We start from the raw sequence: 16,429 nt of genomic DNA, 5'->3' as shown, positions 1-16,429 counted from the left end.
ACCTTCTCCAGGATAGATCACATCCTGGGCCATAAATCTAGCCTTGGTAAATTCAGAAAAATTGAAATCATTCCAAGCATCTTTTCTGACCACAATGCAGTAAGATTAGATCTCAATTACAGGAGAAAAACTATTAAAAATTCCAACATATGGAGGATGAACAACACGCTGCTGAATAACCAACAAATCACAGAAGAAATCAAAAAAGAAATCAAAATTTGCATAGAAATGAACAAAAATGAAAACACAACAACCCAAAACCTGTGGGACACTGTAAAAGCAGTCCTAAGGGGAAAATTCATAGCAATACAGGCATACCTCAAGAAACAAGAAAAAAGTCAAATAAATAATCTAACTCTACACCTAAAGCAACTAGAAAAGGCAGAAATGAAGAACCCCAAGGTTAGTAGAAGGAAAGAAATCTTAAAAATTAGGGCAGAAATAAATGCAAAAGAAACAAAAGAGACCATAGCAAAAATCAACAAAGCCAAAAGCTGGTTCTTTGAAAGGATAAATAAAATTGACAAACCATTAGCCAGACTCGTCAAGAAACAAAGGGAGAAAAATCAAATCAATAAATTTAGAAATGAAAATGGAGAGATCACAACAGACAACACAGAAATACAAAGGATGGTAAGAGACTACTATCAGCAATTATAAGGCAATAAAATGGACAACGGGGAAGAAATGGACAAATTTCTTAGAAAAGTACAACTTTCCAAAACTGGACCAGGAAGAAATAGAAAATCTTAACAGCCCATCACAAGCACGGAGATTGAAACTGTAATCAGAAATCTTCCAGCAAACAAAAGCCCAGGTCCAGATGGCTTCACAGCTGAATTCTACCAAAACTTTAGAGAAGAGCTAACACCTATCCTACTCAAACTCTTTCAGAAAATTGCAGAGGAAGGTAAACTTCCAAACTCATTCTATGAGGCCACCATCACCCTAATACCAAAACCGGACAAAGATGCCACAAAAAAAGAAAACTACAGGCCAATATCACTGATGAACATAGACGCAAAAATCCTTAACAAAATTCTAGCAATCAGAATCCAACAACACATTAAAAAGATCATACACTATGACCAAGTGGGCTTTATCCCAGGGATGCAAGGATTCTTCAATATCTGCAAATCAATCAACATAATACACCACATTAACAAATTGAAAAATAAAAATCATATGATTATCTCAATAGATGCAGAGAAAGCCTTTGACAAAATTCAACATCCATATATGATAAAAACTCTCCAGAAAGCAGGAATAGAAGGAACATACCTCAACATAATAAAAGCTATATATGACAAACCCAGAGCAAACATTATCCTCAATGGTGAAAAATTGAAAGCATTTCCTCTAAAGTCAGGAACAAGACAAGGGTGCCCACTTTCACCATTACTATTCAACATAGTTTTGGAAGTTTTGGCCACAGCAATCAGAGCAGAAAGAGAAATAAAAGGAATCCAAATTGGAAAAGAAGAAGTAAAACTCTCACTGTTCGCAGATGACATGATCCTCTACATAGAAAACCCTAAAGACGCCACCAGAAAATCACTAGAACTAATCAATGAATATAGTAAAGTTGCAGGATATAAAGTCAACACACAGAAATCCCTTGCATTTCTATACACTAATAATGAGAAAATAGAGAAATTAAGGAAACAATTCCATTCACCATTGCAATGGAAAGAATAAAATACTTAGGAATATATCTACCTAAAGAAACTAAAGAACTATATATAGAAAAGTATAAAACACTGGTGCAAGAAATCAAAGAGGACACTAATAGATGGACAAATATACAATGTTCATGGATTGGAAGAATCAATATAGTGAAAATGAGTATACTACCCAAAGCAATTTATAGATTCAATGCAATCCCTATCAAGCTACCAATGGTATTCTTCACAGAGCTAGAAGAAATAATTTCACAATTTGTATGGAAATACAAAAAACCTCGAATAGCTAAAGCTATCTTGAGAAAGAAGAATGGAACTGGAGGAATCAACCTGCCTGACTTCAGGCTCTACTACAAAGCCACAGTCATCAAGACAGTATGGTACTGGCACAAAGACAGAAATATAGATCAATGGAACAAAATAGAAAGCCCAGAGATAAATCCACGCACATATGGACACCTTATCTTTGACAAGGAGGCAAGAATATACAATGGATTAAAGACAATCTCTTTAACAAGTGGTGCTGGGAAAACTGGTCAACTACTTGTAAAAGAATGAAACTAGAACACTTTCTAACACCATAGACAAAAATAAACTCAAAATGGATTAAAGATCTCAACATAAGACCAGAAACTATAAAACTCCTAGAGGAGAACATAGGCAAAACACTCTCCGACATACATCACAGCAGGATCCTCTATGACCCACCTCCCAGAATATTGGAAATAAAAGCAAAAATAAACAAATGGGACCTAATTAAACTTAAAAGCTTCTGCACAACAAAGGAAACTATAAGCATGGTGAAAAGACAGCCTTCAGAATGGGAGAAAATAATAGCAAATGAAGCAACTGACAAACAACTAATCTCAAAAATATACAAGCAACTCCTATAGCTCAATTCCAGAAAAATAAATGACCCAATCAAAAAATGGGCCAAAGAGCTAAATAGACATTTCTCCAAAGAAGACATACAGGTGGCTAACAAACTCATGAAAAGATGCTCAACATCACTCATTATCAGAGAAATGCAACTCAAAACCACAATGAGGTACCGTTTCACGCCAGTCAGAATGGCTGCGATCCAAAAGTCTACAAGCAATAAATGCTGGAGAGGGTGTGGAGAAAAGGGAACCCTCTTACACTGTTGGTGGGAATGCAAACTAGTACAGCCACTATGGAGAACAGTGTGGAGATTCCTTAGAAAACTGGAAATAGAACTGCCTTATGATCCAGCAATCCCACTGCTGGGCATACACACTGAGGAAACCAGAAGGGAAAGAGACACGTGTACCCCATTGTTCATCGCAGCACTGTTTATAATAGCCAGGACATGGAAGCAACCTAGATGTCCATCAGCAGATGAATGGATAAGAAAGCAGTGGAACATGTACACAATGGAGTATTACTCAGCCATTAAAAAGAATACATTTGAATCAGTTCTAATAAGGTGGATGAAACTGGAGCCTATTATACAGAGTGAAGTAAGCCAGAAAGAAAAACACCAATACAATATACTAACACATATATATGGAATTTAGAAAGATGGTAACAATAACCCTGTATACGAGACAGCAAAAGAGACACTGATATATAGAACAGTCTTTTGGACTCTGTGGGAGAGGGAGAGGGTGGAATGATTTGGGAGAATGGCATTGAAACATGTATAATATCATGTATGAAACGAGTCTCCAGTCCAGTTTCGATGCACAATACTGGATGCTTGGGGCTGGTGCACTGGGACTACCCAGAGGGACCTTATGGGGATGGAGGAGGGAGGAGGGAGGAGGGTTCAGGATGGGAAACACATGTATACCTGTGGCATATTCATTTTGATCTATGGCATTTGATATATTCATTTTGATCTATGGCATTGATATATCATTTTGATATATGGCAAAACCAATACAATATTGTAAAGTTAAATAAAATAAAATAAAAAGAAATTTTTAAAAAAGCAATAAAGGACAGAGGAGGAGGAATTAATAATGTATAGAATCAAGACTGAAGTGTGAACCCCTAAGTTTGTTAGTTGTAGTAGAAAGAATTAATAGTTAAAAAGGCAGGAGGCTTTGCCTTTGATTAAAAAACTGGGAAACACAGGGATAGGTTGCATGTTAGGAAGTATCTAGCCATCAAATCTCAAAATCAGGAATAGGAAATATATAAACCTTACTCTTACTGCTGTTCTGTACCCATCATTAGTTTCTCCATACAAGTAGTGAGAAAAGCTAAATCAAGAAAATCTTTGATTTTCTAGAAGTCCCAAAGACTTTATTTCTCCCCTCTCCCTCATGCTTATACTTTTATTACATGAGTAGAACTCTAAAATTTCAAGTAAATAGTAGATACAACTTTATTTTATGTCTTCCAATGTTATGCAAAATTTTATCTTATCAGTATTACCTAAATTTCTCCTTCAGTGATGCTTCCCACTCATTGTGTCTTCTTCAAAGTAAAGAGGAGAACAAATTTGTCCTGAATCTTCTTGGTCTTCACTCCATACACTACAGGATTTAGAGCAGGAGGGATGGCCACGTAGAAGTTGGCAAATAAGATGAGCATATTTCAAGGTACACTGTGCCCAAAGCGATGGGCGAGGATGGAAAAGGCAGCAGGTGTGTAAAAGATGAGGATGACACAGACATGTGAACCACAGGTGCCGAGTGCCTTTTGGCGGGCACCCTGGGATGAGAGATGAAAGACAGCACGGAGGATGAAGATATAGGACACAGCAATAAAGATCACATCTGAGGCAACAGTCATGACAGGCACTGAAAATCCATACCAGATGTTGATGGAGATGTCAGTGGAGGAAAGCCTAGCAACACCTATATGCTCACAGTATGTGTGGGGGATGATTCGTGTTCCACAGAAAGGCAACCGCTTCAGCAGAAAGACATCTGGCAAGATGACCGAGAAACTCCTCACAACAATGACCACCACAAGCTTGATAATCACCTGAGGAGCTAGGATGCTGGTGTATCTCAAGGGGAAGCAGATAGCCACATAGCGATCCAGTGCCATAGTCAGCAGGATGGCTGAGTCTACTACAAAGCTGAAGTGGAGGAAGAACATTTGGGCGAGACAACCAGTGAAAGTTATTTCCTGGGAGCCAAGCCAGAGGTTACTGAGCAGTTTGGGCACCATGTCAGTAGACAAGATGAGGTCCGTGGTGGCCAGCAGAGAGAGGAAGAAAAACATGGGCTCATGGAGGCTGTCCTCAACAACAATGAGGTAGAGGAGAGTACCATTGCCCACAATAGCCAGACCATAGATGACACAAAAGGGAATCCCGATCCAGACGTGAAACTTCTCCAGGCCAGGTATTCCAGCAAGGATAAAGGAACCAGGATTGTAACAGCTCAAGTTATACATGGTCTTTTCAGTCTGAGATGCACTGGTTTTTGAGCCCTGAGGACAAATCAGCTGTCAGAATATATCATGAAAGATAACAATTCCACTCTGGTGGTGAGCACTCTGGTGGTGAGCTGTTGAGGACAGCAGCTGTCACATTCAGCATTCCTCTGTGAGAAGTACCTTAACCCCTGGATGAACTAGCATCTATAGAATTGACTTGTTATTCCCCTTTTGCTTTGCCGTTGGCCCCACTTCATTTCTTTATGCATTTGTTAATAAACCATGTGAAATAGTTACTTTTGTAGGTCAGCAATTTCATATGATTAAACCTAAATAATCATGCCCCTTTAACCAATGGAGAATATTTAGGATAGGCATAGGTTCAAATGAAGAAATAAGTTATATATGAGGAGGAAGAAGGAGACATGTATGAGGGAGACAGAGAGGAAGAGAGAGAAAAAAATAGAAAAATATTAAAATTATTAAATGGGATGTGACAAGACAAAAAGGGAGTAATTGACCTGTAAGGAGTAAATATTATGTCTTAGACACTGGGTTTGATAAAATAAGCTGAGGTATTTTAATAAAGTAGCAGAAAAATAATGACAGGGGTGAAGAAAAAGAAAGGACATATTCCAGTGTGTGTGTACTATGGGAGGTTTGTTACACAGAGATTGAAATACAGTTCAGATTAAGGTATGCTTACTGGGATGTGAATATTAAGAAAAGGGATGGGGACTCAGTCATGTCTGACTCTTTGCTACCCCATAAACTGTAGCCCACCAGGCTCCACTGTCCATGGGATTATCCCAGCAAGAATACTGGACCAGGTTGCCACTACCTACTCCAAAGGATCTTCCCAAATCGGGGATCAAACTTGAGTCTCCTATATCTCTTGCATTGGCAGGCAGATTCTTTACCACTGTGCCACCTGGGAAGCCCATAAGAGAAGGCTTCTGTCAGGAAATGCACAAGATAAGTGAGCAACATTTCTGTGACTCAGAGAGCAGTGAGCTCAGAGGATAATTTATGACTTCAGGGGCAATGCCCTAAGCTTTGGAGGATCTGCTTCCTAACATAAACTGGGGAGACACCTCTACTCATCTGTGGTCTGGGAATGCCTCCATACTAGATATCAGCCAGAGTGATTTAACCTAGGCAAAGTCAAGTGGAGTATATTTTCACCTCCAAGAGATGAAATAAAGACTAATAAAGTTTTGATCAGTGTTTTCATTTTCTAATCTGCCAGTACTTGAACTGCAAATCCATCTTTGGGAATCTTCAGTTCACCCATATAGAGCCGGCCTTTAAGATAACTTTTGTATTGGAAATATCCCTCGAGTTTTAACTCTATTCTGTGATCTATTTTATAAAGTACTTTTGAAAAGAGAATCAGAACACTGTTACCAGGAAGCACAGCATCAGAAAGACCCAGCACAACATGAGCCATCTTTAGACCAGTTTCGGAGAGGTTTAGTTCTTATACTCCGTCACGTATTTACAAAGTCATTCAAAAAGTTTTTAAGGAAGGAAGTGGATTTTGTGGACAACCTATAACAGCTCTGTATCACTGAATTTGTCAGTTTTCTAGAGTTTTGTGGGCAAGGAGGCAGAAGTGGATTGAGCCATGTAGAATTTTGAGATATCTCTTTCCTACTCCTGCTCAAAGCTTTATATAGTGAGCTTCTCACAAGGGATGGTTTTGGTTGTTGCAAGAGCCCTGGATTAGCCTAAGTGAACAAAGTAACTACTTAGGAGGAATGTAACTAGTCCCCACTGTCCAAAGACAGCTCTCTGCCACTTAAATATATTCTATTTTTTTTTAAGGCTGCTTTACTTAAAACAATAATAATAATAATTTCACTTATTTTTCACTGTGCTGGGTGTTTGTTGCTGCATGGGCTTTTCTCTAGTTATGGAGAGCAGAGGCTGCTCTCTAGTTTCGGCCTGTGGGTTTCTCATTGCTATGGCTTCTCTTTTTGTGGAGCATGGGCTCTAGGTTGTGTGGGCTTCAGCAGTTGCCGCAGATGAGCTCAATAGTGACGGCTCCTGGGCTCTAGAGCACAGACTGAATAGTTGTGGTACATGGGCATGTGGAATCTTCCCAGACCTCTTGCGTTGCAGGTGGATTCTTTACCACTAAGCCACCAGGGAAGCCCAAGAATACATATTCTAAATTACTCCTCCAGATCTAATGCAGACTGAACTCCTACAGGCACTGAACTTTTTAGAATAAAGAAAACAACAGACCTTGCAAAATCCTCCCTTAAAAAGATGGTGACATCATCTCTTGTAGCATGAAAAATAAATAGACCAAGAAAGCTCAAAAATGTAACTGTAAATTTAAGCTAGATTGCAACTCAGTCCTTTGGAGGATAAATTCACTGCCTTCTGAAAAGAAGCACATTTCCTCAGGGTCACAGGGAAAAAAAATTATAATAAAAGGAGAAAATAAACCCCTAATCATTAAAACTACAAAAGGGAGTCAAAAAAGAAACATCCAAACCAGTCTGCTGCCTTAGTCAAAATCATTTGACTGACCTCAGCCTTTTACCCAGAGAGCTCTTCTTTGCTTATGAATCCTCTGCCATTACCGGTCACAGTACTTGGGAACATCTTCCTCCCAGAGTCATGTCCTCCAGGGCACAGCCTCTACTTGGACACTAAATAAACTCAAGGCTATGTTATTTGATAAAATCACAGAGCCAGTGTAACATTTTTCTTCTTTCTAGTTAATTATAGTTTTCAACTCACCAAACTCTGTCTTCTGTCTCTTGCTTCACAGAAATAGTAGGAAGTTTCAATTTAAAGGAAGAAAGCAACATTTTAGGCTGGAAGAGATTCTGAAAGAGATGAAAGAAAACACTTATGCATTTTCTTATATCCCCAGGAGACAGAACATAAGTTATATCCCCTCCATTTCCCATTCCCAGGCAAGGAATAGAATCAAACGTATTAACTTCTCTCCCTTGAGATGGAATGAAGTTTGATGGTTTCAGTACGCTGTGGATATTGGATCCCTGAGAGATTCAGTCTAAAAAATTCAGTCTGTTGAGACAGAATTCTCATAGGCCTAAGAATGTTCCTGTACTTTTGGCTTTCATTAATTAGTCTAGTTGTATAAACTTGGATAAATATTGTAGGTTTACACTTAAAAGCTTCCCTGATGGCTCAGTTGGTAGAGTCTACCTGCAATGTGGGAGACCTAGGTTCAATCCCTGGGTGGGGAAGATCCCCTGCAGAAGGAAATTGCAACCCACTTCAGTATTCTTGTCTGGGAAATTCCACAGACAGAGGACCCTGGTGGGCTGCAGTCCATGGGGTCACAAAGAGTCAGACACAAATGAGTGACTAACACTTTCACTTTTCTTTACACTTAAAATTTTCTAGTCTTGATATTGGAATATAAGTGCTCCAACTTTTTCTTCCAAAAATTTTGAACCATTCCTGGCACTTTGCATTACCATGATAGCTTTAAAAGCAATTTCTGAACTTACAAGAACACATACACACACACTCTGAGTTTTTATCTTGAATGCATGGAATCTGTACATTCATATGGAACTACTTTATATGTTTATAATACTGTATATTTGTATTATAAGTAGTATAAATATGATATATGACTGAATCAATGTAGTCTTTTGATTTCCTCAATAAACAAATACCCTTTTTTTGGTTGGATGCGGAATACTTTTTTCCTATTTGCTAAAACAAATTTGTGCTTAAAATAGCACAAATTTACTATCTTATAGTTTTGTAATTCAAAATTCTTGCATATGTGTCACTGGGCCAAAATCAAGGGATTAAGATGACTGTGTTCCATTCTGAAAGTTCTAGAAGGTAATCTGTTCACTAGCTTTTTCTAGCATCTAGTCCCTTTCCTCCATCTTCAAAGCCAGCAATGTTCCATATTCACACTTCACTCTGACTTTTCTCTTCTGCCTTCCTCTTCTTTTTGATGATAGCCTTTCTGGGGAAGGTGACATGATATCTCATTGCAGTTTTAATTTACATTTCTCTGATGACTAGCAATGTTGAACACCTTTTCATGTGCCTATTGGCCATCTGTATATCTTCTGAAACATGTCTCTTGAGGCTTTGTGCTCAGTTTTTTTTTTTACACGTAATTTATTTTTAATTGGAGGATAATTGTTTTACAATGTTGTGTTGGTTTCTGCCACACATCAATATGTATCAGCCATAGATATATACGTGTCTCTTCCTCCCCCCACCTCGCTTGAATCTCCCTCCCACCTCTCACTCCATACCACCCCCTAAGGTTATCACAGAGCACCTGGTTTGTGCTCCTCTCATCATACAGCACATTCCCAGTAGCTTTCTGTTTTACATATGGTAATGTGTATGTGTCAATGTCACTTGCAATTCATCCCACTCTCTCCCTCCCTAGTGTCCATAAGTCTGTTCTCTCTGTGTCTCCTTTGCTGCCCTGAAAATAGTTTCAGCCTACCTTTAAATTGGATTGTTTTGATACTGAGTTGTATGAGCTGCTTATATTAATGTTAATACATTTTGGATATTAACACCTTATCAGACATATAATTTGTAAAAATCTTCTTTCATTTCTAGGTTGTATTTCATTTTGTCAATAGTTCCCTTTGCTACAAAAAGTTTTAAGTTAGGTCCCATTTGTTTATTTTTGCTTTTTTTTCTTTGACTTAGGAGCGCTCAGTAGCTCAGTCGTGTGATCCCCATGGACTCTAGCCTGACAGATGCCTCTGTCCATGAAATTTTCCAATTAAGAATACTGGAGAGGGTTGCCATTTCCTACTTCAAGGGATCTTCCCCACCCAGGGATTGAACCCACATCTCCTGCATTGCAGGAAGATTCTTTACCACTGCGCCACCTGGGAAGCCCCAGAACAGATTCCCCCAAAATATCGCTACAATTTGTCAGTGTTCTGCCTATGATTTTTTCTGATATTTTTATGGTTTCAAGTCTTATTGTTAGTCTTTAATCCATTATGAGTTTATTTTTGTATATGAGAAAGTGTTCTAACTTCATTCTTTTATATGTAAGCTGTCCAGTTTTTCCCAGCACCACTTATTGAAGAGACTGCTTTTTTCTCCATTGTATATGCTTGCCTCTTTGCCATAGATTAATTGACCACAGTGCCAGGAATTATTTTGGGCAATCAGTTATGACCCTGGCAATCAGTTATATCCCATTGATAGGTGTATCTCCTATTGTACAGAAATGTTATGTTCTCATCCACAGAAATGGCAATATTTGATTTACCTGTGGGATTATGGAAGGTCACGTGAACTATGGTAAAATTATAGAGTTGGGTTGGGTTGGGTTAGGGCGGGCTTCTCTTGTGGCTCAGCTCATAAAGAATCTATCTGCAATGTGGGAGACCTTGGTTTGATCCCTGGGTTGGGAAGATGCCCTGAAGAAAGGAAAGGCTACCCCCTCCATGGATTGTGAAGTCCATGGGCTCACAAAGAGTCGGACAGGACTGAGCAACTTTCACTTTCACTTTTGGATTAGAGTGATGATGTAGTTTTATTTGAGACATTTTGAATGGGCTCTATAGAATAACTTCAGTGCAAAGACAATGTTTGTTGTGTTGGGAGGGAAAACATGGGTCTCAAAACATGAGACCAACTAGAAAATGAAAAATTCTGAAAGATGCTGAGAACAAGGTGGCTTGATAATACTGTGATGTCTCCTTATCCCAGTAGCATTACACATCTGTTAGCTCTGAAATGATTTTTTAAAAATTCACAATATTAAATATAAGCAAAGGAATCAGCACTATAATCTATTTTTTTCCAGATTATGGTGAAGTAGTGAACTGGTGAAAGAAAGGATGAACCAAGTTCCTGGTCACTCCCCATAAAAACGATCACATCATCAGCACATAGTGTCGGGCTTCCCTCTCCCTACCCACACTTAGAAATGGAGTCTTCTCCTAAGGTTTTCTCCATCACATGAATCCCACAGACACCCTCCGGGGCAGCATGCCTCACCATTAAACACTCATAGTATGTCTGTCAAATCAGGAGTTCAAAATACTCTCTTCTGTTCCTTTGGGAAAGTTTCTGGCTACTTCAGAGTCAAGGTCTCACCCCTGGAGAAAACAAAAATTGATCCCCACACTGTTGAGTTTTACTTCTACTCCATTTATGCACTTGAACTGTCTTCTTGGAAACCCTTGGAAAGGGAAGAGTGGATGCCTGACCTTGGAGGCAGAGAAATGTGCTCGTGTCCCAGTTACCTTTGGGTGATTTGAGATAATCTTTACCTGTCAGAAAGACAGTTTTCTTTTCAAAATGAAATCATTAACCTCTCCCTCTCTTCCTCCTTGAGATAATATGAAATTATATGAAATGATAAATTTAATAAAACTTTGGTACCTAAAAAACTTAATTTGTGGAATCACTGCATAGATATGTGTTCCCAGGAAGATGTCAGAATGTGATGTAGCTGGATCAGGCTCCTGGGTGTTTGTGACATATCTGATATGAGAACAAAGTCTAGAGTCTCCAAGTCTTCAAAGGCTGCTCCCTTATAGGGAGGTTCTCAGAACAGCATGATATTTCATGATCTCTGGGAATAATTAGAAACCACTGGAAAAGAAGACATTATGAACACTAAATGAATAGGGGACTGCATCTCATGTGTTTGTAAAGAGTCTGATGCTGACACATTTGGTGTGCAAATTCACACCAAATGGTACTTTTCCATTCTGGTGCCTAAATTATGTGGCTAAGATGAATCAACTCTTTGCAGCAAGGACAAAATATTCCTTAAGATTCAAGTCTGTTTTTGGGAATCTAAACAGAAAGATAATAAAAAACTGTATCTCTTTTATTCCCAGAGCAGAAAGTTAAATATAAAGGAGTTGTCTCTAATTCTAGGTGCTTCACAGGTAAAGACTCAACTTTCACATGATAAACCAGTTCAGTTCAGTTCAGTTGAGTCATTCAGTCATGTCCGACTCTTTGGGACCCCATGAATCGCAGCACACCAGGCCTCCCTGTCCATCACAAACTCCTGTAGTTCACTCAGACTCACGCTCACCGAGTAAGTGATGCCATCCAGCCATCTCATCCTCTGTCATCCCTTCTCCTCCTGCCCCCAATCCCTCCCAACATCAGACTCTTTTCCAATGAGTCAACTCTTCGCATGAGGTGGCCAGAGTACTGGAGTTTCAGCTTTAGCATCATTCCTTCCAAAGAAATCCCAGGGCTGATCTCCTTCAGAATGGACTGATTGGATCTCCTTGTAGTCCAAGGGACTCTCAAGAGTCTTCTCCAACACCACAGTTCAAAAGCATCAATTCTTCAGCGCTCAGCCTTCTTCACAGTCCAACTCTCACATCCATACATGACCACAGGAAAAACCATAACCTTGACTAGACAGACCTTTGTTGGCAAAGTAATGTCTAGCACATACTAAATATGGGAACCTGAGTTACATAGTTACACACAGTGTGAGTTAAATTTATGAAGTCACAGGCTTTTGATACTGCAATATCTTATTCCTAATACTGGTTCTGACACAAACTCTTCAACTTCCTATGACCAAAATTCTCTACCATAGAATGTGGTCCTTTCAAAGTTTACAGAACAATCTAGCCATGATTTGTGAACAGAAATCTAAGCTAAATATATACTCTGTTTTTCTGCCTTGAGCATTGTTTTATCTTAATTGCCCACCAGATAACTCTATTAGCTTTAAATTATTTTACCAGTATAAAAGGACCATCTCTGGCTTCCCATATGTAGCTTTTCATGATGCCATTCACATCCAACTGAGAAAAAAGAAAATATGAGTCAAAAAATGATAGGTGCCCCCACTTAAAAAGCTTATTTACATCCCCATCAGCCCTTGATTGTGGAAATAGAGATGGTTTCAATGTGAGAGCCAGAAAGTAAAGACAAGAATGAGCCCAATCATACCAGAATGTGATATTGTCAGATTTCTAAAAAGGTAAAAAATCTCCAACCTCTGTGGAAGCACAAGGCTTCTAGTATATGGAAATGAGACATATTTATGGGAAAAACAAGCCTATAATTCTGGTGACCTAAGAGATGATTTGAATAATTCATGATTCTATCATTTATTAAACAAAATTGAAGTGATATACAAATTTTGTGCTGAGCATTAAACCAGGCTTTTGAGAATCAAAGATGAATACATAATCCTAATATAATTCTAATATTCCTCAAGCTATTCATATGGTTTTCATTGAGGGTACAAGCAAACAAATATATCCATGTAGGTGCTTTACAGGTGTCTCTCTTCTCATTTTGTATACAGCTGATAATCTCTTCCACTCCATTAAATTCAGCATACTCACGTGCAATTGATTTCCAACTCTTTTATTTCTACTCACCTTTGTCTCTTAAATATATAATAATATATTTAGTAGTAAATAAGCCACAGGAAAGAGTAACTTAGAATATCTAATATGCAAATTGTTATTCACCAACCAGTTGTCTCCTTTCTTGTAACCCATTTCCATAAAGTTACCAATATACACAGAAGTCCGTCTAATCAAGGCTATGGTTTTTCCAGTGGTCATGTATGGATGTGAGAGTTGGACTATAAAGAAAGCTGAGCACAAAAGAATTAATGCTTTTAAACTGTGGTGGTGGAGAAGATTTTTGAGAGTCCCTTGGACTGCAAGGAGATCCAACCAGTCCATCTTAAAAGAAATCAGTCCTGGGTGTTCACTGGAAGGACTAATGTTGAAGCTGAAACTCCAATACTTTGGCCGCCTGATGTGAAGAGCTGATTCATTTGAAAAGACCCTGATGTTGGGAAAGATTGAAGGTGGGAGGAGAGGGGGATGACAGAGGATGAGATGGTTGGATGGCACCACCGACACAATGGACATGAGTTTGGGTAGACTCTGGGAGCTGGTGATGGACAGGGAGGCCTGGCATGCTGCAGTTCATGGGGTTGCAAAGTGTCAGACCCGACTGAACTGAACCAAACCAGTATACACTCACTTTCTAAAACCTGGGACATTTACTTGCAGTTTAGTCTCTATTGAGTCTGTTTAGTCCCTTGGACTGCAAGGAGATCCAACCAGTCCATTCTGAAGGAGATCAGCCCTGGGATTTCTTTAGAGGGAATGATGCTGAAGCTGAAACTCCAGTACTTTGGCCACCTCATGCGAAGAGTTGACTCATTGGAAAAGACTCTGATGCTGGAAGGGATTGGGGGCAGAAGGAGAAGGGGACGACAGAGGATGAGATGGCTGGATGGCATCACTGACTCGATGGACGTGAGTCTCAGTGAACTCCGGGAGTTTGTGATGTACAGGGAGGCTTGCCATGCTGCGATTCATGGGGACGCAAAGAGTCGGACACAACTGAGCGACTGAACTGAACTGAGTCCAGATGCTTAACATTTTTTAGACATGTAATCTTCTTAATCACTACATTTAATGTTTTATTTATTTTAACCGGTATGTACCACTATATTTAGTCTCCTTTACTGCAGATTTACTTTCCCCATGTCACCAAAATCTATGACAACATCTGAATTTAAAAAAAACAAAAACAAAAACAAAAAACCTCTCTACAATAGGTCTCTTTTGTGTACATGACAAAAATCAAATTAGACTAGAATAAGTAGAGAAAGAATGCAGGATTGGAGCAGGGGAAGCAGTCACCATTTTAATCAAAGTTTAATTTTGATACTCAAACACTGTCTTCAGAATCTGATCTGTGTCTTTCTCCAATTCTACTATTTGACCTATATTGATTCTTTTTCTCAGTTTATACAGGAAACACAAACATCCTGATATAAACTCCAGATGAAGAGAGCTTCTCTTCCCAAATGTTGCAAAATGTTCAGATTCCTGCAGGCATTTGCCTGCACAGAATCAGATGCCCATATTAAAAGCATCACTACATTGTTGCAGAAAGGAAATGAAGGGATGCTGAAGAAAGTTTCTATTTTTTGGAAACTAAGTTAATATTAGTCTGAGGTAGATCTAGATAATATAGGAAACACATTTTAATCACTAGACCAACCAGTAGGGAAAAAAAAAAAAAACTGAAAAAATACCACCTTGAACACAGGGAAACAAAATGTTATACTAGTTTATATTCATTTAATACAAAATAAGCTAGTTAAGGAGAAAAAGAACGAAAATTACAATAGCCACATAGGAAGCAAACAGCAAAACAGTAAATTTAAACACAATCACATCAACAATTGCATTAAATGTCATGTATTAATGCCTCAGTTGAAATCAGAGATTTGTTGAAATGGATAAAAAGCAAAATTCATTTCTTGCTATTTACAAGAGACATAGTCAAGGCGCAAAAAGGGCAAAGTTAAAAAAGATAGAAAAATATATACCATGCTTGCATGAAATGCAAGCAGAAATTTAAAAAATAGGTCAAAGATTTATGTTAATATTAGATAAAATACTTCAAGATTAATATTAGGGAAGATGAGAGGGAAATTTTATAATTATAAAATGTTCACTACATCAAAAATATACAACAGTTATAAATACAGATGCACAGAACAGCAGAGCTTCAAAATACTTGAAGCAAAAATAAAAGGAGAAATACACAATTCAATAATAATAGTTGTATATTTCAATAACTGACTGTCAATAAGATAACAGCTTATCAAATATATTGAAGACATGTACAATACTATCAACCAAATTGACCCAATCGACATATAAAGATAATTTTACTCAATGAACGAGAAACATACAATATTTTCAAATTCATAATAATTTTTTCTCTGGATATACAGTACCTTAGGCCACAAACAAGTGTCAATAAACTTATAAGCTTGAAATAATAAAAATATATGTTCTCTAATGGGCTTCCTCAGTGGCTCAGTGGTAAAGAATTCGTCTGCAATGCAGGAGATGCAGCAGACTCAGGTTCAATCTCTGGGTCAGGAAGATCCCCTGGAGAAGGAAACGGCCACCCACTCCAGTGTGCTTGCCTGGGAAATCCCACGGACAGAAGAGCCTGGTGGACTATAATCTTTAGGGTCGCAAAGAGTCCCGAATGAGCAAGCACCCGTGCACAAGTTGTTCTCTAATTATGTCAGAATTAAAATTGAAATCCACAACAGATGTTAAACTCAGAAATCACCAAGTATTCTCTCATTAACAACACATTTTAAAATGTCCAAGTTTTAACAAACAAACAAAATTTAAAGAAAAAGAAAAGTGTGAAGGAAATTTGAGTGTATGTTGAGCTGAATGAAAATTAAAACTAAACAATCAAAATGTGTGAAATGTTAAATATACTTATGTCATTAAACCCTATATCAGAAGAGATGGTCCCAAATCAGTGATAAGTTTCCAGTTCAATAAACAGAAAGGAAGAGTAAATTAAACCAGCACACCCACCCACCCACACCACAACGCACC

At 38.3% G+C, this 16,429-nt stretch overlaps 1 pseudogene; it reads right to left on the bottom strand.

Moving 5' to 3' along the window:
• Positions 1-4,115: 4,115 nt before the first annotated feature.
• On the bottom strand, positions 4,116-5,057 carry LOC113904807 (annotated as a pseudogene).
• Between the last annotated feature and the right edge of the window lie 11,372 nt (positions 5,058-16,429).

The sequence above is a fragment of the Bos indicus x Bos taurus genome, chromosome 15 (genome assembly GCF_003369695.1).
Source record: "Bos indicus x Bos taurus breed Angus x Brahman F1 hybrid chromosome 15, Bos_hybrid_MaternalHap_v2.0, whole genome shotgun sequence".
NCBI classification, from domain to species: Eukaryota; Metazoa; Chordata; class Mammalia; order Artiodactyla; family Bovidae; genus Bos; species Bos indicus x Bos taurus.
Note: the sequence above shows the minus strand (reverse complement) of the source record. Positions and strands in the feature narration are given on the sequence as shown.